Below are 27,638 nucleotides of genomic sequence, written 5' to 3'. Positions count from 1 at the left end.
AGTGATGAACAAATATCACGAGAGCTGCTAGGGTTACAATGAATAATATTCTCGATAATGATAACACTTATAGTGTAAACCCTATGTCTGTGTTTATATACTACACAGTTACAAGATAATCGCTAATTGATATGGAATATAATTCTGCTTCCTAAAATATATCAATCAGATATCTTTTCTTCCAAGTGTTCTATTCTTCATAGAATTCCTTCTTCATGCATATCTCTTCTTACGTTTGTCTTGATCTTCTTTCTTTTCAATCAACCGCCTTCCTTATCTCAAAGTTTCCTTTAAGTCCTGATATTATCTTCTTATAAATATCTCCTGAACCTTAAGTACTGATGACTTAAGTTCTGACTTCAGTATAAGTGCTGATTTCAGTTAAGTACTGATTTGTCCTATTCAAGTAAATCTGAAAAACTAAACATAAATCATATTAGACATGACATTATCAAATATATCTAATAATCTCCCCCAACTTGTAAATTAGCATAATATACAAGTTTAACAGATATTTGATGATGTCAAAACCATTAAGTACAAATGCATGAGAAATTGACTAGATAACTACAACTTACAGTCCTTAAAGCTTTACCAACTTTAACTTCTGATAACAACTTCAGTCTGTATATATATCAGAATTTGAGCAGTTGTAGATCTTGAGTTGACTTCACTTTCTGATCTCTCTGATGTCAGGAGTTGTTCTGAGATAGTTCTTTAACAAACATCTCTCAGCATATCTGAGTTCATCAATCATCCTCCTTTTAGCATCTTTGAGTTCTGCAGTATCTTCTCCAGTTTGGAAGATAGCATATCTTAAATCATTAATTTTCGCTTTTCTCAACTCCTGATCTAGTCTTATGACATAGGCTTTGTCAGACTCTAGATTGAATTCAAGTCCCTTAATACCAAGATATTTTCTGATTTGTGCAGTATTAGGCTTCATATCAACAATATCACCCTTGTGATCTCTGTACTTTGTAAGATATGTGATGTCAGACTTTACAGAATAAAGCCTTTTCTGTCTCTGAATTTGAGTCTTCAAATAGTTTGTAGCACTTTCTGTTATTCTGTCATTCACTTGAAGTAAGAATAAAACATGTTCCAGTTCCTCAAAATACTTCAGTGGAATAGCATTTTCCCTTATATGGTAAACCTTACCATCTGTCATGAAATATAACAAGATGTGTTCTTTCAAGTAAGTATGGTAAACCATTTGTACAGATTCTAGTTGATTCAATCTTTCAGGAGTTGCTCCAACACCTGGTTCACTTAAGGAAGTTGGATCATTGGTTGTGTTATGCACTCTTCTTTCATCAGCACTACCCAATCCAGATTTATCTCTTGCTTCCTTTCCAGTAACCACTCTTGCTTCAAAACCACTTGCTGCAGTCTTCAAAGGTTGAGTCTGTTTGGCTTTAGTGAATCCTGGTAGGAGTAACTTTGAGAATTTAACATGAGCAATGTCAGAGGTTTCCTTTGACTTATCTTCTGATATCAAGTCAACTTGAGCTATGTCAGAGGTTGCCTGCTTTATTGTTATATCCAAACTAACTATATCTTGACTTTGAACAACTTGAGCCATGTCAGAGGTTGTCTTAGAAATCTTTCTTGAAGTCAGAGTAAGATCAGCATCTTCAACAGAAATTTCTTCATCCACAGGAGGCACATAAACCTTTACATTTAATTACTTTCTCCCCCTTTTTGGCATCAGCAGGTAAAAGAAGAGAGACAAGCAATTCCACTGAGGATTGGATTTCATCGAGTTGAGATTGCTGAGAAGCTTGATTTTTCAAAATTTCATCAATATGAGATTGTTGCTTCTCTTGGGTTTTCTCAATGTAAGCAACTCTGTCAAAGGTAGGTTTGAAAAAACTTTTCTTTTTAAGTTTCATAGTAGTTTCTTTCTTGAGTAAAGCTTCTTGAATTTCATGCACCTCGGCATGAGTTGTTGAGTGTTGACCTTGAAGGTGTCGAGTACTCAATGCAGTAACTCGTAGCTGTGTCTTGAAATCATCATTAATTAGCATCTCATCAGCTTTTGCCAAGTGCTCAGCAAGAATTTTTTCAGATGGAACAAAGGTGACTGTGTTCCACTCCTTAGTCCACTCATGTCCTTTAGGAGTTTCACTCCAAGGTACTGGTGCATCTCCTCTAACAAATTTTTTGACCAGTTCAGCTTTTGAAGGAGCTTGTAGAGGTGCATGTCCAGAAGGACCAGCTTCATCAGCATCTGCTTTTGTAGCAGCCTCACCAGTATCATCAGCATTTGCAGCATCAGAACTTACAGAGTCAACATCCTCTGATTAAAGAACAGTATGAGAGGCTATGGAGGCTTCAAAATCATCCTCTAAGTGCTGATCTACTTCCAAGTTCTGATCAACAGCCATATTCTGATGCTCACCTATAATCTGATCTTCAATGTCTAGATGTAGAGAAGGTGTTGTAGACAATTATGGAGTTGCATTAGCATCAGGAAGTGGTGTTATTGATGGATTGATTTGAGCTGGTGGAGCTTCTAAGTAGAGAACCTTAGGCACAATTAGGTTGTGAATTTCAATCTCAGCACTTATGCCTGGGTCTTCAGTAGATACTGGTTTATGTACAGGTGACACAGGTGGTGTAGATTATTTATCGTTAGCAGCTTCCTGAGTTGGGGACAATGGAGATGGAGATGTAGTAGCTTCAGCAAATTCTGGCTCTTTTGAGATCAGAGATTCCTGATCTCCTTCCTTAACTGCTGTTTCCTCATCCTCTGAAACTGACTTAGCCTTATACCTTTGTGCTCTCTGTTTCTTTTATCGCTTTGAAGGTGGAGATTCCTTGGGAGTTTCATCTAAATACATCCTTCTAAGCCTTTTGAGAAGCTTAGATCCCCCAATTTCAGTATCCTTCTGAGAAGAGACCTTCTCAGCTTCTTTGACAACAGGTTCTGACATAGGAACCTGTTCCTCACTGTCTGATTCATCTCTCAGAACAATTTTCCTTCTCTTCTGTGGTGTCTGAGGTACAGTCTTTGTCCTCTTGGGCTTTGAAGATGAAGGCCTCACAGTATGTGCTGATGATGAAGGTTGAGATATCTGTGAAGGTTTGGTACATGTTCTGATAGAGGGTTGAGTAGGTTGAGGTGTATATGTGGTATGTTCTGATAGGTGTTATAGTTTCTGGGATGTGGTGGTGGGTTGAACATCAGGATAAACAGATCTGTAGGTTTGAGGATCAGCATTTACCAGGATCTGTTTTACAGACTGAGGTATCTGTAAGGGTCTAACCACCTTTTTCTTAAGGTCAGCATTTACCAAGTCATTAAAAGCCCGTTTTGCAAGCTTAAAAGGTGGAATTAAGTCAGTGGTAGGTTGGGATTCATCAGCACAACAGAAGTTATATATAAGCTGACAGAATCTAGCAAAGTATACTACATTCCTATCTTCTGTCATCCTATCGCCTATAAAACCTAGCACAGCTCTTGCAAAATCAAAATGAGTTTGGTGAATAATAGCATACCCGATGTGTTGACTCATAATTGGAATGACATCAAAGTTGGAACACTTATTGGAGAAAGCCTTAGTGATGCAGTCAAAGAAAAAGCTCCATTCCTTTCTGATATGTGCTCTTTTCAACTGTCCAACCTTGGCCAAACTCTGCTCATACCCCAAATTGGCCATGAGCTGCTGTAGATCGGGTTCCTCCGCTGTTGAGAAAATGCAGCCTTCTGGTAAGTGTAGAGCTTTGCGCACTGTTCCAGGTGTTACCACATGCTCAACATTATTTACTTCAAAAATAATGCTTGGAGTACCAGTAGCACCACCATTATCAAAATGCCCAGTCTGCCAGAATGTCAGAACTTGTTGGCTTGATATTACTTAAAGTTGGGTCAACGCATACCCAATCTCACTGTATGCTAGAAGATCTTGCGCAAAGTGCAAATCAGATGAAGTTTCAGCATGATTCAAGATTGCAGCATAGTTGTTGGGTACAAACTTGGCTCCATCTATAATCAAATCCTTTGGTGCCATGAGAAAAATTGAGAAGTTAGGTTGCCTGAAAGGTGTTTGATAAAATATCTGTATGAAAAAAAACGTTAGGAGATGAGAGAGAATAGAAGTAAAGAAAGAGAGATAAAGTGTGAAAGTAAATAAAAGATTTTATAATCTTCTCTCTCTTTTACTTATACACTGTAAAAAAAAATCGTTGGACACCTGTCAGACATGCAGCAGTAAAGGATAATTAATGGGCACGGGAATACAGTAATCATTACTTGTCACATGCAGTTTTCAAGGAAAAATTGTTCCACTTTCCAAGTAATCCCATTAATTAAGGTAGTTCAGTTTTAGTTTAAAATTTAAAACTGTTCCCACTTAACAAATTATTTCCACTGCGAGACCAATATTCTGTAAAAATGTGACCAATAATAAAATGACCATAAAGAAACCAAGTAACAAATATTGACACGTCAGAATCAGAACTTGATTTGTATTTGAGTTAAAACGGTCATCAGAATATGGGTAAATTAGGATTTAAAAATACATCAGAATATCGAAAGACTAAGAGATAAAATCTTGCATAAATATAAAATTTCATTAATATATTGAGAAAATACATTCCTTGAAATTTAAAGTACATCAGAAAAATACAAGATTGTCCTAAGCTACAAATCCTAACAACAACAGCGAGACAGAGCTGATAGTGAAGAGAAACAGGGAGCAGAAACTAGTTCTTCTTCCTACTCTCAACAAAAAGAACAGCGAGACGAATGATTCGCTCCTGCTGTCGGAGATAACGGAGATGTAGATCTCTTCGAACTGTCAGTAGATCATGTTTAATGATCTTTGGAAAGTGAATCCAGAGATTGTGAGGAATGTTGTTGATATGGTATGGAGTTTGAATTCCATTGAGAAAAATATGTACTGTCTCAGTACCATAATTGTAAAACCAGCCAATCGCAGCCATTTGTGGTGATAAGAATAAAACAAGAGTGAGTTTGTGAGAAAATAAGAGATGTGTTGGCTGGAATGAAGTGTTGGTTTACATAGCCAATGGAATGTCAGGAGACGCAAGGAAAAGTTAATGATCATAGGTAGAAATAATTCTACCTCGTCTCCCTAGACCGAGGAGAAGAAAAACAACCATTGGAAGTGTAAAACAGGATTTAATGCACACATGAAACAAGTAAAAATTACTGTGCATGGACGTGTGCCACTTAACCCTAATTATATTGACTGTTAATATCTCACCCAAACATATTCTGATTTCAAATAAGACTGTTTCAGATTGTAACCACAAATAAGTCAAGTAAAGGATCAGAGTGAAATTTTAGAACTTAGACTCATATCAGAACATGATTTCTTAACTCGAAAAGTAAATGGCTATTTCTGCAATTCTTCACACAAATTCTGATTTCATTTCTACAGAACTTAATCATCAGAACTTCCATCAACTTGTCCTCAGAATTTATGTAAATTGACACATAAACTGTTCATCTAAAACATCATTTATCACCACAGTAATTTTCATCATTCATATGGAGTATATGTGTGTGCAGTAAGCTAAATATCAGATAAAGATTAAAGTCTGATTCACTTCAATATATCTTAAAAATAAGGCATAACTAAGAACTTTGCTCAAGTCCTGTCATGATTCTGTAGTCTACTTTAGAATGAGTTCATGCATGAGTCTACCTCAACTGTTTTGTGCTTATTTTATGCATCTTTTGAAATTCCATTTTACAGTGGCTTCTCAGTGTAAGTGAGTCACGACTGCTTATCAGAATTTATGCTATTATCAGAGTATTTCTCCAGTAATCATAGAGTGTGAAAAGTCACCAAGAAAAATATTTATTTTTGCTTTTCTGATGCATATTACTTAATACCAGCAATGCACTTGGGTCTTCCCTTCCACAATATTTACTCTAGATCTCAAAGGAGTACTTGATTTTATTCTTTTTCTTTTCCTTTTCTTTTAATAAGTGAGGCTTATCAGCACTTAGTACATTCATCAGATTTACTAACATCAGATCTTAACAGATGAGAAGCATTATTCTAGTTTTTGACTTAGTAATAAGATAGACAAAGTAAACTTAACTAAATTCAATATCATAATTTGCTTGTGTCAATAGATTTCCACATAAATAATTACTTCTAACATGGGATTTAGTATATTAAAGACTACTAGGTTATCATCTAGCATATTATCCTCATTGGATTGAATAATCACAAAAACATGCATATCACTATCAGAGTTTAGATATTCACATCAGATAACAATCAGTACTTAAGCAATTTTCAATTAGGCACAGAATACACAAAGATAGTAATATCTGTAAATACTGATCATAAAGTCTGATGTATCAGAACAGAAGCTAAGCAGATTTATATAAAGAACCTGAAACCATTCCAAGTTCATTTACCAATCTTGTAAAAGTGGCTTCACACAGTGGTTTGGTGAAGATATCTGCTAGTTGCTGATCTGTTGGAACAAAATGCAATTCCACTGTACCTTCATCCACATGTTCCCTTATGAAGTGGTACCTTATGCTGATGTGCTTTGTCATTGAGTGTTGAACTGGATTACCTGTCATAGCAATAGCACTTTGATTATCACAGTAAATAGGGATTTTAAAATATGTTAACCCATAATCCAGTAACTGATTCTTCATCCAAAGAATCTGTGCACAACAACTTCCTGCAGCAATGTATTCTACTTCTGCAATTGATGTGGAAATTGACTTTTATTTCTTGCTAAACCAAGAAACCAATCTGCCTCCAAGAAATTGGCAGCTTCTACTTGTGCTTTTCCTGTCAATTTTGCAACCTGCAAAATCTGCATCTGAGTAACCTATTAGTTTAAAATCTGATTCTCTGGGATACTACAATCCCAGATCAGCTGTTCCTTTAAGATACTTGAAAATTCTTTTCACAGCTGTTAAGTGAGGTTCTCTGGGATCTGCTTGAAATCTTGCACAAAGATAGGTAACATACATGATATCAGTCTACTAGCAGTTAGATAGAGTAAAGAGCCAATCATACCTCTGTAAACAGTAATATCTACTGATTTACCAGTATCCTTATCCAGTTTTGTTGCAGTGGCCATGGGAGTGGATGCACTTGAACAATCTTGCATTCCAAATTTCTTCAGCAAATTTCTGGTGTACTTGGTTTGACAAATAAAAGTGCCTTCTTCATTTTGCTTGACTTGAAGGCCCGGAATATAGCTAAGTTCTCCCATCATACTCATTTGATATCTTGACTGCATCAGTTTGGCAAACTTCTTGCAAAGTCTGTCATTTGTAGAACCAAAGATGATATCATCAACATATATCTGAACCAAAAGTAAGTCCTTTCCATGGTTGAGATATAACAGTGTTTTGTCTATAGTTCCTCTGTTAAATCCACTTTCCAGAAGTAACTGAGCTAAAGTCTCATACCATGCTCTTGGAGCTTGCTTAAGGCCATGAAGTGCTTTATCAAGCATGTAGACATGATTTGGATATTTAGGATCTACAAATCCAGGAGGTTGTTCAACATATACTTCATCTTCCAATTCTCCATTGAGAAAAGCACTTTTTACATCCATTTGAAAGACAGTAAACTTTTTGTGAGCAGCATAAGCCAAAAATATCCTTATGGCTTCCAATCTAGCAACTGTTGCAAATGTTTCATCATAATCAATTCCCTCCTGTTGAGAATATCCTTTTGCAACCAACCTTGCTTTATTCCTTGTAATTATGCCATTACTATCAGTTTTGTTTCTGAACACCCACTTTGTACCAACAACAGATCTGTTCTTTGGTCTTGGCACTAGGGTCCAGACTTTGTTTCTTTCAAATTCATTTAACTCTTCCCGCATTGCTTGCACCCAATCAGCATCTTGAAGAGCTTCTTCCACTTTCTTTGGTTCAGCCTGAGAAAGAAAAGAATTATAAAGACATTCAATTGAAGTAGTTGTTCTAGTTCTGACACCTGCATCAGGATTTCCAATTATTAAGTCAGGTGTATGTGATTTAGTCCACTTCCTTGCAAATGGAAGGTTTTCTCTAGAACTGGATGCTCCCCCATGATCCATGCCATCTTCATCAACATTTTCTGATGCTCCCCCTGAAACTATGCTCTCTGAGTTGGATCCTTCAGAATTTAAGTTTTCAGAACTATCAGTACTTGGCTTATCAGAACTTGATGAATCAGAACTTGAAGAGCCAGTTGTATGTTCTGATGCTTCTTGGGATGTGGTTGTATCTTTAGTATGCTCCCCCTGCACAGGTGCATCCTCCTTTGACGTAGTCACCACAGTTTCAATAACATCAGAGTTTAATCCATCAGAATTTGCAATATCAGGATTTAGACTGTCAGGATTTTCAGTATCAGAATTTAAGTCTTCATTTTCGAATCTCAGCTGATCATGATCATTGAAATCTTCAAGTCCAGTAATCTTCTTATCATCAAAGGAGACATTGATTGATTCCATGACAACTCTTGTTCTTAAATTGTAGACTCTGAAGGCTTTTGTGGAAAGTGGATATCCAATAAAAATTCCTTCATCAGCTTTTAAATCAAATTTGGATAGCTGTTCTGGATGAGTCTTAAGAACAAAACACTTGCATCCAAATACATGAAAATACTTCAGATTTGGCTTCTTTTTCTTCACCATCTCATATGGTGTCTTTCCATGCTTGTTAATGAGTGTTGCATTCTGAGTAAAACAAGCAGTCTGCACAGCTTCAATCCAAAAATAGGTTGGTAGCTTTGCTTCATCAAGCATAGTTCGTGCAGCTTCAACAAGAGTTCTATTCTTTCTCTCAACAACTCGATTTTGCTGTTGAGTTCCAGGAACAGAAAATTCCTGCTTGATTCCCTGGTCTTTGCAGAACTCTTCCATTGTCAAGTTCTTGAACTCAGTGCCATTATCACTTCTTATTATCTTCACAGAATCTTTGACCAATTTATCCAGTTGCTTGACATGATCAATCAAGATAGATGCAGTTTCACTTTTTGTGTGCAAGAAATACACCCATGTGTATCTGGTGAACTCATCCACTATGACCATAACATATTTCTTCTTTGCAATAGACGTGACATTCATTGGACCAAATAGATCAACATGTAGTAGATGATAAAGCTCAAGAATTGATGATTCAGTCTTGCTCTTGAATGAAGATTTCCTTTGTTTAGCCTTCTGACAAGAATCACAAAGGCCATCAGGAGCAAATACTGACTTTGGAAGTCCTCTCACAAGATCTTTCTTGACTATTTCATTTATATTGTTGAAATTTAAATGAGAGAGTTTCTTGTGCCAGTTCCAGCTTTCTTTAATTGATGTTCTACTCATCAGACAGATTGTAGAACCATCATTACTTGTTGAAAGCTTGGCTTCATAAATGTTACCATGCCTGTATCCTTTCAAAACAACTTTGCCTGTAAATTTGCTTACAACTTCACAGTGTTCTTCAAAGAAATCCACATGATAATCTCTGTCACAGATTTGACTAAAACTCAGCAGATTGTGTTTAAGTCCTGAGACCAGAGCTACTTCCTTAATGATGACATTCCCAAGATTCATATTGCCATATCCCAATGTTTTTCCAATGTTGCCATCTCCATGAGAAACACTTGGGCCATCTTTCTCCACAAAGTCTGATAGCAGGGCTTTATTTCCAGTCATATGTCCTGAACATCCACTGTCCAGAACTAAGATGTTCTTCCTGTTGCCCTGCAATCACAAAAACCACTAATTATTAGTTTTAAGGACCCAGACTTGCTTATATCCTGTGGCCTTATTAAGTTTGTTAACATTTGCAGCGGATTTTGCATCAGAGTTTATGTTAACATTTTTCTTATCAGCATTTACACTATCAGACTTTGTATCATAACTTACACTAGAAGGAACAATGCTAACTTTCTTTAAAGAAGGTTTTATTTGATAGTAATCATAGTACAATCTATGATATTCCTTACAAGTATAAATGGAATGCCATAAACTACCATAATGAAAACAAGGATTTTGTGTCTTATATCTAATAGACTGACTCTTAACTCCTGACTTTGAAGGTAAGGAGTTTATGTTCTTATTCTTCCTGCAAAAAGAAGCCAGATGGTTAGAACTTCCACAGTTATGACATATTTTTCTTGGAGAATTAGGAACAGGCTTATAATCATTGCTTTTATTCACACCTTCCTTTCCATTCCTATTTTTCCTAGGTGACTTTACCTTGATTACATTCTTAACATCTTTCAGCTTATGTTTAAGCTGCTTCTTTGTCATTAAGCCTACGTTAACTTGAGTTGTATTTTCCTGTTTTAGTTTGTCAGAAGTTAATTCCTCTTTAAATTCTGATTTCTCAGTATCAGACTTTACAGCTACAAACTTAACAGGTTTTAACTTTGGCTTTTGTTTAACAACTATAGGCTTAATTTCTACAGTTCCTTTATCATTCTTATCATCTCCATAACCTAAGCCCTCTTTCCAGTTTCCACTACTTAACAAATTTTGAGTTGTTCTGCCAGAGTTAGTCCAAGTCCTGATAATCTCTCTTTCCTTTTCTAACTCAGTTTTTAGAGATTCATTCATTTTAAGTACTTCATCCCTAACATAGAAAGCATCATCTCTATCTTTCTGAGTTTGATGGAACATGACTAACTCTTTTTCTAAATAATCATTCCTCTTTTTACAAGCAAGATTTTCAGAAGTTAATCTTTCACATGTTAAAGTTTGATCTCTATAACTAATAAACATGGTTTTAAGATATCTTCTCAACTCATTAATATCATCAGTATGAAAGGCATAAGTAGTTTGAGGTACCTTTAAATCAGCAGCATCAGAACTGCTATCAACATTTGCCATTTCAGCATTTGCCATCAAGGCATAATTCTCTTCAGTTTCAGAATCTGAAGTGTCTGTCCAGCTTTTCTTCTGTGTGACAAGAGCCTTGCCTTTGTCACTCTTCATTTTCTTGCAATCAGGAGATATGTGGCATTTCTCACCACAGTTGTAGCATTTGACATTTGTGTAATCTCTTCTATCAGACTTTCCTCCTTTGCCTTCAGACTTTCTGAAATTCTTCTTATCAGAACTTGTACCTTTCCTGGAAAACTTCTTTCCCTTCCTGAATTTCCTGTATGCAATCCTTGTGATTCCTTTTACCATAAAAGCACACAGCTTCATCATCTCTTCATCAGCATCCATCTCAGGCAAGCTTTCAGTTTCTGAGTCATCATCACTACCAGAACTTGATGACTCAGTATCAGATTTTTTGAAGAGCGCTTTTCCTTTGCCTTTCCTTGAGGGAGCTACCTTGGAGGATTCTTCTTCAGCCTTAAGAGCAAATGTCCTTGACTTTCCTCCTTTCCTCTTGCTTCTTTGTTCCATCTCAAGTTCATGAGTCTTGAGGATCCCATAATTTCATCAAGAGTTGTTTCTTCAAGATTATAGTTGTCTCTTATAGTTGTTGCCTTCAAATCCCAACTTTATGGAAGAGCTAACAGGAATTTAAGGTTTGAATCTTCAAGATCATACTCCTTATCAACCAGTGACAAGTCATTCAAGAGTTTAACAAATCTGTCATATAGATCAGTCAATGACTCATTAGATTTTGAGTCAAAGTGTTCATACTCTTGAGTGAGTATTGTCTTCCTGTTCTTCTTAATCGAATCAATTCAATGGCACCTTGTCTCTAATGCATCCCATATCTCTTTTGCAGTCTTGCAGTTTATTACCCTGTTTGACATTACATTATCAATGGCACTATGCATCAAGTGTCGTACCTTAGCATCCTTAGCAATTGATGCGATATCTTCAGCAGTGTAATCACTCTTCTCCTTTGGTACAGACTTTGCTGCTTCACCTACAACTACAACAGCGAGTTTGGTTGGCTTGTGAGGTCCTTCATGGATTCTGGTCTCTTTTCCCGTTATTTTCGGGTGTCTGCTCGAATGATTTCGGGCAGGATTCACGACCTGAATTTCGACCTGGATTCTGGTCTTTTTTACCCGTTATTTTCGGGTGTCTGCTCGAATGATTTCGGGCAGGATTCATGACCTGGAATTCGACCTGGATTCTGGTCTTCCACTAGCCTTCTTCATTTGGCTTTAATTTAGGGTATTGTATTTTCCAAATCCTAATTGGATTTGGGCCTGGCCCATTTATTGGGCCTTATTAAATTTTACCGAGCCTCTTTTATTGGGCTTTTCCAAATCTTACTAGGCCTCTTTCATTGGGCTTTTCCAAATCTTACTGGGCCTCTTTCATTGGGCTTTTCCAAATCTTTATTGGGCTTTTCCAAATCTTATTGGGTTTAATATTGATCTGAGCTTAATATACCCTATTTAGAATCCTCTAGAATTCCTAGGAATATTCTAGAATATTCCTTTTTTTTTCTGGGCTTTTTCCTATGGGCCTTTGTCCTTAATGGGCTTTCGTCCCTTTAACTTCCTTTTCCTATTATATAAAGGACTGAGGAGAGGCTACTACTCCTCACCTTCTCATTTCTAAGTTTTCTTCTTTCTCCTCCTGCTAAGATTCTCAGAGCAACAACAGCAAGTCGGAGCTCAAAGCCTTTTTTAGGAGCGCTTTTTCAGGTAAAATTCCTCCCTTTACTTTTCGTGTCTATTTTTCCATTTGTGTGCCCTTTTAAGATGGCCTGCTTACGTGCCCCCCTTTTTTCAGATGGCTGACAAAAAAATGACTCGCTTGGCCAAGATGAATGTGGCTAGAAAGTCCAATAAATTTCCTATTCGATCGAGGTACACTTCTTTGATCGACATGATCAACACTCGAGGGGACGAGTACCCGTCTGATGCGCATCTGGACGCGCACAATCATATTAACGCTTTACGGGATCCCAAGGAGCTGGAAAAGTTGAGCAGCTGCTTCAAAATCAAGGAACCTTTTAAGCTTGTTCTCGCGGGTCCGGCTGACAGGGCTTGCCAGTGGAAAAAGGACGCATTATGCGTCTATAGGGATACTCTAAGGGCAGGTATCAGACTCCCTTTTCATCCATTCCCTTGTTACTGGATGATGTGGGCATCAGCCCTTGCCAACTCCCCCCAATTCTTGGAGGCTTATTCTGTGCTACCTGTCACAATGTGCCAAGCACAAGGTCCCTACTTCTGTTGCTGTTTTCAGGAAAATTTTCCAGTTCAAAAACAGCCCTGATAAAAGTCCGGGTTGGGTTTCTCTAAACCAGCGCCCCACTATTCCCCACATTGTGAATGGGAAGTCCATCCCTGACAACAACTTGGGGTGGAAAAAGGATTTTTTGTTCGTCGTTTGCGAGGGTGGAGATTGGGGCACCCTATTTCGGTCGTCTTTTGGGCTGGCCGTCGATGGGAGCCCAAATGATATAACTTTGTCTGAGGAGGAGGCTAGAGCTTTCAACCTCCTTACGCAAGATAATGGGACTTCCCATTCTTGGGACCTTATCCGGGAGGCCGTCCAAGATGAGTTTCCAGAAATCCTTGAGCAGTCCTCCTTTCCTTGCCCTGTGCGAGTCCCGGAGCTTGGGGGTGTTACTGACAAGCTGATTGATTTGATCAAAGACGGCCCTTCAGGGGCCGTCCAAGATGAGTTTCCAGAAATCCTTGAGCAGTCCTCCTTTCCTTGCCCTGTGCGAGTCCCGGAGCTTGGGGGTGTTACTGACAAGCTGATTGATTTGATCAAAGACGGCCCTTCAGGGAGCCCATGCCACAAGAGGAAAGAACTCGAGTCCAGCTCTGGGGAGGAGGAGACTTCTTCCGAAGAATATTATGCGCCTACTGCCGTCCAAGATGAGTTTCCAGAAATCCTTGAGCAGTCCTCCTTTCCTTGCCCTGTGCGAGTCCCGGAGCTTGGGGGTGTTACTGACAAGCTGATTGATTTGATCAAAGACGGCCCTTCAGGGAGCCCATGCCACAAGAGGAAAGAACTCGAGTCCAGCTCTGGGGAGGAGGAGACTTCTTCCGAAGAAGATTATGCGCCTACTGTGAAGAAGGTCAGGGTGGAAGAGCCTCCAAGGGCTGCGCCTCAGAATCCAGTGTCTCCCGCATCATCCAAAGCATCCGAAGGTGGTTCTGATGGGACCTCTACGGGGACTTCTGAGGGGACAACTGAGACGTCCGAGGAGACTTCGGATAGTGGTTCCGAAGAATCCGAGGCTTCCGAGGCCTAAGTTTTTTTATGTATATCTTCTTTCTAGACAATATGTAAACTTTGTTTTATGTCAGAACTTTGTTACCCTTCGGGGTTATTACATATGCTGCTTTCCTTACTTGCCTCTTTCTACTTTATCTTTACAATATTTAATATGTATTTGAACTTTAAACATCCTAAGATTGAAATAATTTCAAACTTTTTAACACAAAGTCTGGTTTTCCAAAATCTTACATAGCATGGGTTCGACCCTAATCAATAATAACTAGACAATGTAAATTCTACTGGAATATAAAATTCTACGCAAGCAAAGCTTCAAGGTGCATTTAAACCTACTTGTCACAATGGCAAGTGAGAATTGTACTTCGACTATCTTACACGTGATAAACCTTCAGGTTTTGTGCGTGCCAGGTTCTCGGGACTTCAAAACCATCCATAGTCTCCAGCTTGTGGGTTCCTCTACCCTGAATGCTCTTGACTCTGTACGGCCCTTCCCAATTTGGGGCAAGTTTTCCTTTCTGTCCTACACCAGAAGCTTCCACTTTCCTTAATACCAAATCTCCTTGCTTGAAGAATCTCTCTTTAACCCTTAGGTTGTAATAAAATGAAGCTTTTTTCTGGTATTCTACTATCTTTGCATGTGCCTCATCCCGCACTTCATCAATTAGATCCAGGGCTAACCACTGTCCTTCCTCATTTTCTTCTGCATTGAAAGCCCGAATCCTTGGAGAGGAATGTGATATCTCCACGGGAACTACTGCCTCTGCCCCATATGCCAACATGAAGGGAGTTGCTCCGGTCGTGACCCTACAGGTAGTCCTATAGGCCCATAATATGGTAAGTATCTCATCCACCCAATTACTTCTTGACTTTTCTATCCTCTTTTTTAGTCCATCCAGGATTATTCGATTTGCTACTTCCGCTTGCCCATTGGCTTGTGGGTGAGCCACAGAGGTGAACCGTAACTCAATTTCATTTTCTTCAAAGTACTTCTTGAATTCCTCATTGTTGAATTGGGTTCCATTGTCAGTGACGAGGATACGGGGAATCCCATAACGGCACATAATGTTTTCCCACAGGAATTGTGCGACCTGCTTGGTTGTGATTTTGGCCAAAGGTTTGGCTTCGATCCACTTGGTGAAATAATCAATGGCTACAATTAGAAACTTCCTTTGTGCCGTGGCCATCTGGAAAGGCCCCAGGATATCCATCCCTCACATAGCAAAGGGAATGGGCGAGTTGATAGATGTCAACATCTCGGGAGGTTGTCTAACAACAGGTACATGCTTCTGACAGCGGTCACACTTCTTCATATATTCTTTAGCATCAGCCATCATTTCTGGCCAATAGAAGCCTAAACGAGTTATCTTATGAGCCAAGGCCCTGCCCCCCAAGTGTTGTCCACAAATACCTTCATGCACTTTTTCAAGAGCCAAGCGTGCCTCATCGGGCCTGAGACACCTCAAATAAGAAACCACGAAAGATCGTTTGTAAAGAATCCCATCTATCAAAGAGTACCTTAGTGCTCGAACAGTTAACTTCCGTGCTTCAGTTGCATCGCTTGACAGCCAACCATTTTGAATGTGAGCCTTGATGGGATCAATCCATGACGTCCCCAGGCCTATGGGAGCCACAAGCTTAACATCTATACTTCGTGTCTTCAAAACACGGAAGTACACACTTCCCGAACTTTCTTCTATCTCAGATGAAGCAAACTTTGATAGCGCATCTGCCTTAGCATTTTCTTCCCTCGGAATGTGTTCAACATGGCATTCATTAAATTGGGTCATCACAGCCCTTACTAGGCGGACATACTTAGCCATCGTATCATCCCTTGCCTCAAATTCTCCCTTTACCTGGGATATGATAGTCTTTGAGTCTCCACGGACCTTTAAATTTTTTACTCTAAGTGTCTCAGCTAGACCAAGGCCAGCTATCAGGGCTTCATATTCTGCCTCATTATTTGTGGTTGGGAAGTCTAGCTTCATAGTATACTCAATTAAGAACCCATCAGGGCTTTGCAAAACCAATCTTGCTCCACTGGAGTTTATTTTTGATGCTCCATCAAAATAGAGAACCCAATATTCTTTATCATCCTTCTCTTTGCCCCCATTATCGACTCTCTTGTCTTGAGGTATGGCATCTTCCTGCCCCCCGACTTCTTGGTTGGGTATGGTACATTCCACCATGAAGTCAGCTAGTGCCTCGGCTTTTATTGCCGTACGTGGCTTATACTTGAGATCGAACTCTCCCAGCTCTATTGCCCACTTAATCAATCTCCCACTTGCCTTGGGACTGTGAATGATATTTCTCAGGGGCTGATTTGTTAGCACCTCAATCTGATGAGCCTGAAAATAAGGACGCAGCTTTCTCGAAGCCATCACCAAGGCTAAAGCGAATTTCTCAATAGTTGAATAATTCAACTCAGCACCATGCAAAATTTTGCTGACATAGTATACGGGTTTCTGGACTTTCTGCTCCTCCTTAACCAACACCGCACTCAAGGCGCTCTCTGAAACAGCCAAGTACAAGAATAAAACTTCACTCAGAACTGGCTTGGCCAACAACGGGGCCTGGGCCATATACTTCTTTAGCTCTTCAAATACCTTCTGGTTTTCCTCACTCCATACAAAGTCTTTGATGTTCTTTAGTGACTTGAAGAATGACAAGCACTTGTCTCCTGACTTGGAGATGAATCGTCCTAGCGCAGCAACCCTTCTGGTGAGCTTCTGAACATCCTTGACAGTTTTTGGTGGTTCCATGTCCAGGATCGCGTTTATTTTATCGGGGTTGGCCTCAATTCCCCTTTTTGAGACCATCAAGCCCAAGAATTTTCCAGATCCTACTCCGAAAGCACACTTCGTAGGATTCAACATCATCTTGTGGTACCTCAGGAGCTCAAAAGCTTCCCTCAAATGGGTTATATGATCAGTCCTTACTAGACTCTAGACTAACATGTCATCAACATAGACTTCCATAGTCTTACCAATAAGATCCTTAAAAATTTTATTTACCAACCTTTGATAGGTGGCTCCTGCATTCTTGAGACCAAATGCCATAACAAGATAACAATAAACACCAAAGTCAGTGATGAATGATACCTTTGGAATGTCATCCTTATGCATTTTGATCTGGTTGTATCCGCTAAATCCATCCATGAAACTCAGCATCTCATGTCCAGCAGTGGCATCAATCAAAGTATCAATTCTCGGCAGCGGAAAACAGTCTTTAGGGCATGCATCATTCAGATCAGTAAAGTCTATACACATCCTCCACTTTCCATTAGCCTTCCTCACCATTACAGGATTTGCTAACCACTCCGGAAATTGGATCTCCTCAATGAAACCAGCCTCTAAGAGCTTTTCTACTTCCTGTTTTATAGCCTCTTGTCTTTCTGGGCAAAATTTCTTTTTTTTTTGTTTTACTGTCTTCCTGCTTGGATCCACGTTTAACCTGTGAGTAATCAATTCGGGGTCTATGCCTGGCATATCAGCTGCTGATCATGCAAACACATCAATATTTTCTTGTAAAAATTTCACCAACTGCCCTCTAAGGGGCTCCTCTAATGTGGCTCCAATGAAAGTCATCCTCTCAGGATTTTCGGGGTCTAAAGGAACGGAAACAAAGTCTTCTGCTGGCCTTCCTCTATTCTCATCATTTTCTCGGACATCCATATCTTCAATAGGAAGAACTTGCCCCCCGACTCCATCTGCCCTCAAAGAGGCCACATAACAGCTTCTAGCCATTTTTTGATCTCCTCTCTCTTCTCCAATCCCGTTTCGGGTGGGAAACTTCATGACTGAATGGTAGGAAGAGGGGACTGCCTTGAAGGCATGTATCCCTGTTCTCCCCATGATAGCATTATAAGTTGAACTAACCTTTACCACCACGAAATCCAGCATCTGCGTTGCTTGCCTTGGTTCCGTACCTATGGTGGTCGGTAATTTAATTATCCCTTCCACAGGACATTCTACTCCAGCAAATCCATATATCGGCATGTCGGTCGGTGTCAACTGGGAGTCGTTATACCCCATCCTTAGAAAGGTGTCGTGGAGCAAGATATCCACAGAAGCACCATTATCCACAAGGACCCTCTTAACCGGGCTATTTCCTATTATCGGTGTTATGACCAGCGGGTCGTCATGGGGAAACTTCACACCCTCTAGGTCGGAATCATCAAAAGCCAATGTTACTTCTGTCCTGGCCCTCTTCGGGGCTTCTCCAACAATATGCATAACCTCCCTACTATATGCCTTTCTAGAATTTTTGGACAATCCAGCAGCAGTTGGACCTCCAAAGATCGTGTTTATCACAGGTCCTCGAGGGCGTCGCGGTCCTCCAAAAATTGTATTTATAACCGGCCCTCTAGGTTGGGGATTCCGCCTTTGATCGTCTTGGTCCCTCCTACGATCTTCAAAGTTCTTCCTTCCATTATTGTTTCTGTCCCCTCCATCTCCAGTATACTTGTTCAATCTTCCTTTTCGAATCAAAAACTCAATTTCATCTTTCAATTGCCTACACTCATCGGTGTCATGGCCAACATCCTTGTGAAACCTGCAATACTTGCTCTTATCTAGCTTGACGGGATCAGCCTTCAAGGGCTTAGGCCAGCGAATATCTCTATCTTTCTCAATCTCCATCAAAATCTGACTTCTAGGAGCATTCAGCTTAGCGTATTCAGTGAACTTTTGCCCAGGTCCTCCCTTCTTGGGGGTTGAATCAGGGTTTTGTTCGGTTCTAGGATATTTGTCCTTTGCAATATATTCTAAATCAGTTTTCCGCTTCTTGCCTCCAGTGGGCTCATTATTTACTACGGTCTTCCTCATACTTTCTTCAACCTTGATATACTTCCCTGCCCTCTCTTGGAGCTGCAACATGCTTTCAGGGGGACGTTTGGCCAAGGACATCTTAAAAAACTCGTCCCTAGTTCCTTGTTGCAGTGCTATCATGACTACCTTATCATCAAGGTCCGGGACTTTTAAAGCCTCCTTTGTGAAATGATTCAGGTAATCTCTCAAGGATTTCTTAGCTCCCTGCACAAGACTCATAAGAGATGCTGAACTTTTCTCATGGACTCTTCCACCGATGAATTGCTTAATAAAAGCCTGACTTAATTCTCTGAACGATCCAATAGAATTTGGGGGCAGGCGACTGTACCATCTTTGAGCCATACCCGACAGGGTTTGAGGGAAGGCCCGACACTTTATAGCATCATTCACGGGGTGCAGCAGCAGTGCATTAGAGAATGTCCTAACATGATTAGCGGGGTCTCTCGTGCCGTCATAGGCTTTGATAGTGGGCATCTTGAATTTCCTTGAGATATGGGCATTCATTATCTCTTCTGTGAAGGGTGGAGTTGGATCATCAGGATCTTCAAGGGGAAGGAGATTTCTTGGATCAGTTCTTGGGACGACAGCCCTTCTTCGTACCGGACCATCCAGGTCTATAACATGAGGAGGATTTCTCCCCCTAGGAGGTATCTGGGGTCTGGTGGCCTGGTGAGCCTCCAAATCACGCCTCAGTCTTTGGATTTCAGCCTCATGAGCCCTGATCCTTTCCTGCACTTCTTGGGGATTCGCCCCTGGGGTGCTTTGAGGGCGTTGCCTTCCATCGACCATTGGCTCTTTTCCAGGACGCCTCCTTCTCGGGGCCACTTCATCATCCGAAGATTCGGAGTCTCTCTCAGTGTAAGGACCAGAAAATTCCCGATCCTCGGGGATAGGAGCCAAACCTCGTATATAGGGGGGCGACTGCCCTCGTGCTTCACTTCGCCCAGCATATCCACTTCCTCCAACCTCAGGGTGAAGGGGCATCCCATAAGGGGGGTTAGTAGTAACAATAGTTGAATATTCATACCCGACGGGTCGAGAATTCACAGGTATATGTACTTGTTGAACTTGAGGATTCGTACCTTGAATAGTCGAGGGAGTTGTCCCTTGTGGCTGAGGTTGAGTTGCCCCTATCTGGGCTTCCCCCTGAGTAGATGCATAAGTTGAATGGGGAGGAATCTCCACGGTTGACGAAATCACCTGGGTTGTCTCTGATGGTGTTCCTTCCTCGAGAGCTCTAATTGTTCTCCGTGGTCTCGCCATGGTTGTTGTTGTGCTTTCCCACAGACGGCGCCAAATGTTATGGATAAAATACTAAGGTTATTATTTGTTGTATTTATTACTAAGATTCGGGAGCTCAAGACCTTTAATGGCTGCTCTCGTGTTTCGTAGCTTAATTCTGCCTTTACGAGATGCCTACGTATCTCTGTGAATTAGAGAATCAAGTCAAAAAACGTAGTTCTGATGTGTGGGGTGAGGCCCCTTATATAGATGTTGGGAGTCCTTGAATTGGACTTGGTATAGGAGACTTGGTGGGCAAGTCTCATAATTAGAATGGACTTTGGAGTCCTAGATAGTAGGAAACTGATTCCTTATCCTTTTAGGTCCCCTTGAGGCTAATCTGTAAGGATTTATATCATTATTGGGACTCTTCTCAATAGCTGATTTTTCTCTTATTAATTAATTACGAAATTAATTAATAATCAGGGTTTTTGGGCCTCCTTTGTCTCATCAGGCTTGGTCTGGTCCATCAGGCCTGATCAGCATATTAACCTTATTGGTCTGAATGTCATACATCTTCTTATTGGGCCCAGCAGCCCATACCTTAATTATACAATCAGGATTTATTTATCTCTATTAGAAAGTAAAAAGTTTATTTTAATAATATTCTAAACTTTCTCTCCAAGTTAAAAAAGAAAATAATATTACACAAAAAAATCATAGGAAAATAAACAAAATTATTAATATTTTTCTAAATTTTCTCTTCAAGTTAAAAAATACTTCAAAAGATTTTACTAATAAGGGAAAGTAAAAATTCTATTTTAGTATTTTTCTAAATATATCTTCAAATAAAAAAAAATTAATCTTGCACAATTAGTTAAAAATAATTATAAAATCATAAACATGTTTATGAATTAATACATCAAAATATAAAAAATGGATTTATTCAAGGGAAACGGGTGGGTAGCCACCTTTTATCTCTCAGTATATATATTTATACTACTTTAAAACCCGTGCGATGCACAGATCGCAGAGATTAGTGTTAAAACATAATTATATTTCATAAATACACCAATAAATATCAATAAAACTATATCTTTCAATTAGTGTTATTTTTTTAAATTAAAATGTCGATAAATTATACACGTGTATATTTAAAATTATTATCAAATCATATTATTAAAATTTTCTAATAAATAAATTTCAGAATTTAAAATTTTCACTTAAAATTAAATTAAAAAATTTATATAATATTAAAAATAATATGTGCATAGTACGAGTTCTACGCTTGTATATATGTGTGTGAGTATCTCCGATAAACTCTTCATATAGGCTCTTAAGGTGAAAAATAAAGAGTGGTGCTTAAATTTGAGCTCCAAGAGATTTTAGGCTCTTTAAAAGCTTAAGATCCCCTTCTCTCTCCTCATTTCTAACACTCATAATTAATATTTTATAGTAAATTGGTAAGATATACACTCTCTTTCCACTTTATTTTGTACTTTAATGATTTCAAGTTATTTTTAATATTATAAAATTTATTGATGTGTGGATATAAAAAGTATTGTTGGAGATGAATGTCCACTAAATTTCTAAGAGATAATAATTTATATTATATATTAAAGAGTGATTTTAAGAGGCTGTTGAAGATGCTATTAAGTGTTTTTTCTCAATTAAACTCGTAAGAGCATCTCCAACAAACTCTTTATATGGGCTCTTAAATTTAAAAATAGTGAGTGATACTAAAATTTGAACTCCAAAAAACTCTTAAAGGCTTTTTAAAAATTTAAGAGCTTCTTCTTTTTTTGTCAATTTTAAGAGCCACTACCTAACTCTTAACTTATTTTTATATTAAAATAATTTGTTCACTTTCTTTCTCTCTTCCTCTTCTTTTATTCTTTTATAACTTAAATTTACTTTTAATTATAAATAATATATAAAGAGTAAGTTTAAAAATTATTGTTGAAAATAGAACCTACATTATTTTGTTAATAGCTAATTTTTTATATTATTTTTAAAGAGGAAGTTAAGAGTCTCTTGGAGATGCTTGGGCATGGTGTGACCAAGTTATAAAGTTGGTTTGTTTAGGTTAATTGTTATTATCAAAGTACAAGGTTGGTTCATTCGGGTTAATCGTTATGAATCGGTGAGCGAATTGATTAAAATGTTTCTTGCTCGATTAACATTTTATAGATTATACTTTTCTGGGTTTTTTACTGTTACTAAATTTTCTTTTAATCGCGCACAATAATAATTTAAAAATAATAATCACAGTTACACCAATTCATACTATCATAATGCATAAAAAAATCAGAGATAGAAAGTAGAATATGTATTGTACTGAGGTGCACACAGAAAACAGATCCCAAATGTGCCTAATTCTCAATCACCCCAAGTAGTTAAAGCATTTTAAATTTTATAAGGATAGTACAAGGGATTTGTACAACATTTGTATGCGTTGGAATCTTAAACGTCTTCTTATACATCTGCAAAAGCTAGTTCAATAATCTTAAACAGACAGAATACACAATTTCCATGTTTTACTCTATGCAAGCAATTCATAATAGCTTTTACACATCCTCCCTCTCTCGAATCTAACCATTGAGCTTCCTGATAAAGACAATGGCTAACAAAAATTCTATTACATTATTCAGCTCATCAGGCAAAGTGGAATATGCCATTACAAATCATGTTGCCTTTTTCGAGAAAGAATCAGTGCATGAAGACTTCCATTCCGTGATGGATTTCTTGAAAAACTCCCCGGTCAGTTACGCACTCACTGCAAGCCCTACCATCTATGCAGAAATAGTTGAAGAAACATGGAGCTCTGCATGCATCTCTCAAGGTGAAATAAAGATCAAAATCAAGGGTAATTCTTACACCATTACTCCCTCTGTCATAAATGAAGCTCTACATTTGCCTACTTCTAAATTTCAAAGCCTACCTACAGATGAGGAGGTCATTTCCATGTTAAATCATATCAAATATGCTTCAAAAATCTCTCTGCTGAGTCTAATAAATAGAAAATATCTTAGGAAAGAGTGGTCGTACTTTTTTGACACGCTAACAAGGGTTTTCACGGGTAAATGTGGCGGCCTTGATGCGATAATTAGGTTTGTTCAGAAAGTTGCATACAGCCTGATGTACGGTAGAACCATTGACATTGGATCTTTACTGCTTTATGAATTCTCCTATAAATTAGGCGATGTGGAAAAGAGAAATAAAGTCATCTATTATGCTAGATTCCTTATGATTATTGCTAATTATTTGTGCAAGGAACTTAGAATAAAAAATAAAGATGATACATTGCAAGTGTTTGTGCAAAGTAAAGTCTTGTTCTCTAAATTAGTTACCAAAAATCCTCATGCTGAGGTTGAATTTGTGCTTCCGCAACACATTCAAGTACAACTCTCTACTCTGTATTCTTCTCCTTCACAAGTACCAGTACCCTCACAATCTCACTCTGGAACGGGTGCCAGCTCCTCGGTCACTCAAAAATATGGTAAAAGAAAGAAAATCACTTTACCCACAATTACCACCTACTATAAGTCTATAACTGTGGAGGGGAATGAGGAAAATGGAACATCAGCCGAGGTACACTCACCTCAGAAGAAGATGGCTCCAATCGCTGTAAAACCTGCAAGAAGGCTATTCAATGTAGATCATGATCCATCTCAAGAAAATAGGTTTGGGGTACCAGTAGTGGAGCTCACTTCTACGGATGAAGAAAATCCAAAATGTGACCTCCCTCCACTTGCAGCTTCACTGAAACCAAGTTCTCGAGAAGAAGTCTTGCCTGCTGATCATCAACATCTCATTAATGCAGCATCTGTTTTAAAATCTCAGTTGGTGGTCCGTCTCACAAGTTCTGCTGAGAAATTGAAGAGCGAGGACATGACTGATCTTGCTGATAGGTGTTACAATGCATTGAGAGAATTAGGAGATGATTATACATCTTTTAGAAGGGAAGTGAATAAACTCATTGCACAACACCAAAAGCTAGAGTACGCTGCTAAAAATAAGGATAATTGGAATGACCAAGGCATTAAGGCTCGTTATAATCAGCAAGTCATCTCTCTATCTAATATGACGACGAAGTTATCCAGCGCTGAAGACAAATTGTCTGCAGCTAAGACTAAAAGAGAAGAGCTAAAAACTGCATTACTTAGGCTTACAGAGGAGTTAACTGAGGAAGAAGATAGAATTAAGACTCTGACAACAGAGAGGAATAAATGCAAAGAGACTCATTCTGATCTTGAAGTTGAATTCGAGAAATTGGTGGCAGAGAAGAAGAAGGGTTATGTGGCATTTGAGACGATCAATGCAAGTTATAGCATTGCCAAGAAAGAATATGAAAGGATGAGTAATCAGTTGCTACAGTCAGTAGGAAAGTGACGATCGAGGTAAGTTTATCTAATATTTAAATATATAACATTATTAAGTTTTTATGGGAATTACCATTTAAACTGTGTTGAATTTCCGTGATAGATTAGATTTGGTTGGTTGATGTGCATGACAGTGTAACAAGTCTATTAGCTAATTCAGCTGTTACTTGCTTAAATATCTTTTTGGAGTATATTGCGTATACTTTATAATGTAAATAGGTATGTCAATGTCGTGCTATATAGTATTGCATCGGTTAACTTCCCCTATTTCAGTGTCTCCTGAACAGGTCTCTGTTGGATCCCGGGATAGAGATCAGGCTTCTGCACCTGCAATTTGTGTCTCTTCTGGAATGGCGTTACCATCCACAAGTAACTTTCTCGCGTTCTAGGACATTTTTTAAGTATGTTCTTGCTACATCATTACTTGTCCATCATAGACGTTCCTAGTAAAATACAAGATAGAAGATGATGTTTTGAGCTTTTCAACATCGTTACTTGTCCATCATAGACGTTCCTAGTAAAATACAAGATAGAAGATGATGTTTTGAGCTTTTCATTTGGACTGAAAGTTCAAGCAGGTTCAATTGTATCCAGATTCAGCTAAAGTTTATTGGAACTTGTTAGAAGTTCACTACATTCTTAACATGCATCGGTTTTCTTTAACAAATGTGAGGTTTTGATCTTTTGTCAAGTCAGTTTCATTACTTAATAGGAATTTGGAATGCTGTGACTCATGTATAATGTTAAACTTGTCGGTGAAAGTGTATGAGTTAGAGATGCCGTTATGATTGTCTATTATCTAAAAAATGGTTTATGGTTTCATTGATTAGGTTAACTCTCTTGTTTAGCAATCTCTCATTGGTTGGGTTGGGGAATATGTTTTGATTTGTTTACTTAAGTTTGATTGCAATGTTCTGTTCCCTGTGAATTGATATCCTTGAATGTACAATAACATATCTGCATATGTTGCATATAAGCTCCCATCATCTCCTTAAATATCCGACTATCTGAGAAATAATGGCGCCCAAACTATCCAGTACTTCAAAGTCCATCAGGCAGAGTAGAATATGCAGTCACTAATCATGTTGCTATTTAGACAAAGAATCAATGCATGCAGACTTCCATTCCCTTATGGATTTCTTCAAGATCTGTCCAGTCAGTTATGCACTCACTGCAAGCCCAACTATCTATGCAGAAATTTTTCAAGAAATGTGGAGCACTGCATGCATTTCTGAAGGTGAAATAAAGCTCAAAATCAAGGGTAAACCCTACACCATAACTCGTTCTGTGATAAATGAAGCACTTCACTTGGCTGTTTCTAACTTTCAAAACTTACCTACTGATAAGGACTTAGTTTCCATGTTAAACTCTATCAAGTAAGCTTCGAAACTCAGGAACTTAAACTTAATTGACATAAGTAGGAAGAATCTGCAAAAGGAATGGTCGTATTTCTTTGACACTTTGTCAGAGATTTTCGCAGGTAGATGTGGCAGTCATATTGAAGTATTGTTCTGATAATTGGATACAGCCTAATGTACAATAGGACTATTGATATTGGATCTTTACTGCTTTATAAATTCTCTTACAAATTAGGTGATATGGGAAAGAGAAGTAAAGTCATCTATTATGCTAGATTCCATATGGTTATTGCTAATCATTTATACAAGTAACTTAGTATAAAAGATAAAGATGATACATTGCAAGTGTTTGTGCAAACTGTGTCATCTTTCGGTCATTTAATCGAGAAAAAGTTTAGTGCCAAGGTTAAATTTGTTCTTCCTGACCACATTCAGACACAACTCTCTACTTTATCTCCTTAGCCAGTTCATAATACAATGGGTAAAGATCCCATTTCTTCTACAAAAGTAACACTATCCTTGCACTCTTTGTCTGGAAAATAAAAACCACCTCCGCTGTATATGGCATACGAAAGAATTTTCCTTTACCTGCTATAACTGCCGGTACAAGTGAAGGATTAAATGAAGAAGCAACTGAGATCAATTCAGCTAAGAAGAAGATGGAAGCAAGCACTGAAAAACCTCAAACAAGGTTATCAGATGTAGATCATCAATTGCCACCTGGTTTTGGGAGGGATGAGGCAGGGGTACCTGTTAAACTGGAACCAGATTCCTTAGAAGAAGATACATCACAAGATCAACAAGTAATTGTGAATCAACACATCTTGAATACCACATCTTATATTAAATCTCAGTTGGTGGCCTGCCTCACAAGTTCTGCGGATAATTTGAGAGCCAATGACATGAATGTTAAGAAGATAATTTGTAATTCCCATGAACCAAGTATCTAGAATGTTCTAGTCCTAGACTCATGATCAGTGTTCAGTGTATGAAACCAAGAGTCTTGAAAATTATTCATGTATCTAATTTATGATGTATTCTAGGAAGAGTCTAGATATATCCATTTATCTATATAATGGCTGTATACCAGCATATGTAAGTCAGAAAAAAAAAATTCCTTTTCCTGATTTCTTCAAGTTCTGTACCTAACAATGAACAATCTTGCAAATAGGACTTACAGTGCACTGACAAGATATGGTGATAATTATACATCTTTTGCCTTAAAAGTTAACAAATTGATTGCACGCCGTGCTAAAATATGCTGCCAAGAAAAAGGAAAAGAATGACCAGGACTTGAAGGATCATTATATTCAGCAAAAAATGTCTCTATCTGATATGGCAAATAAATTCGATGGTGCTCAAGAAAAACTGTTAAGAGCTGAGAGGAATGTAGAATCATTGAAGCTTAAAAAATAAGAGCTAACATGTGCTCTAGTTAAGCTAATACAGGAGTTGTCTGAGGGAGTAAAAAGAGTTAAGACCTTAGCAGCAGTGAGGGATCAATGCAAAGAGTCTTATTCTGGTGTGGACGCTGAGCTCAGAAAATTGGATGCAGAGACAGAGGAGGCTCGTGTGGCATTTGAGGCAATCAATGACCAATATAATGCTGTTAAAGATGACTTTAAGAGGAGGAATAGTCAGCTGCTTCAGTTAGTAGGGCAGTAATGAGAGGTACTTAACTTATGAAATCTAGTGATCAAAAGTTTTTGTGTACACTATCACTATCTGCTAAA

The sequence above is a fragment of the Apium graveolens genome, chromosome 7 (assembly GCF_009905375.1).
Source record: "Apium graveolens cultivar Ventura chromosome 7, ASM990537v1, whole genome shotgun sequence".
NCBI lineage: Eukaryota > Viridiplantae > Streptophyta > Magnoliopsida > Apiales > Apiaceae > Apium > Apium graveolens.
This window is presented reverse-complemented; position numbering follows the sequence as displayed.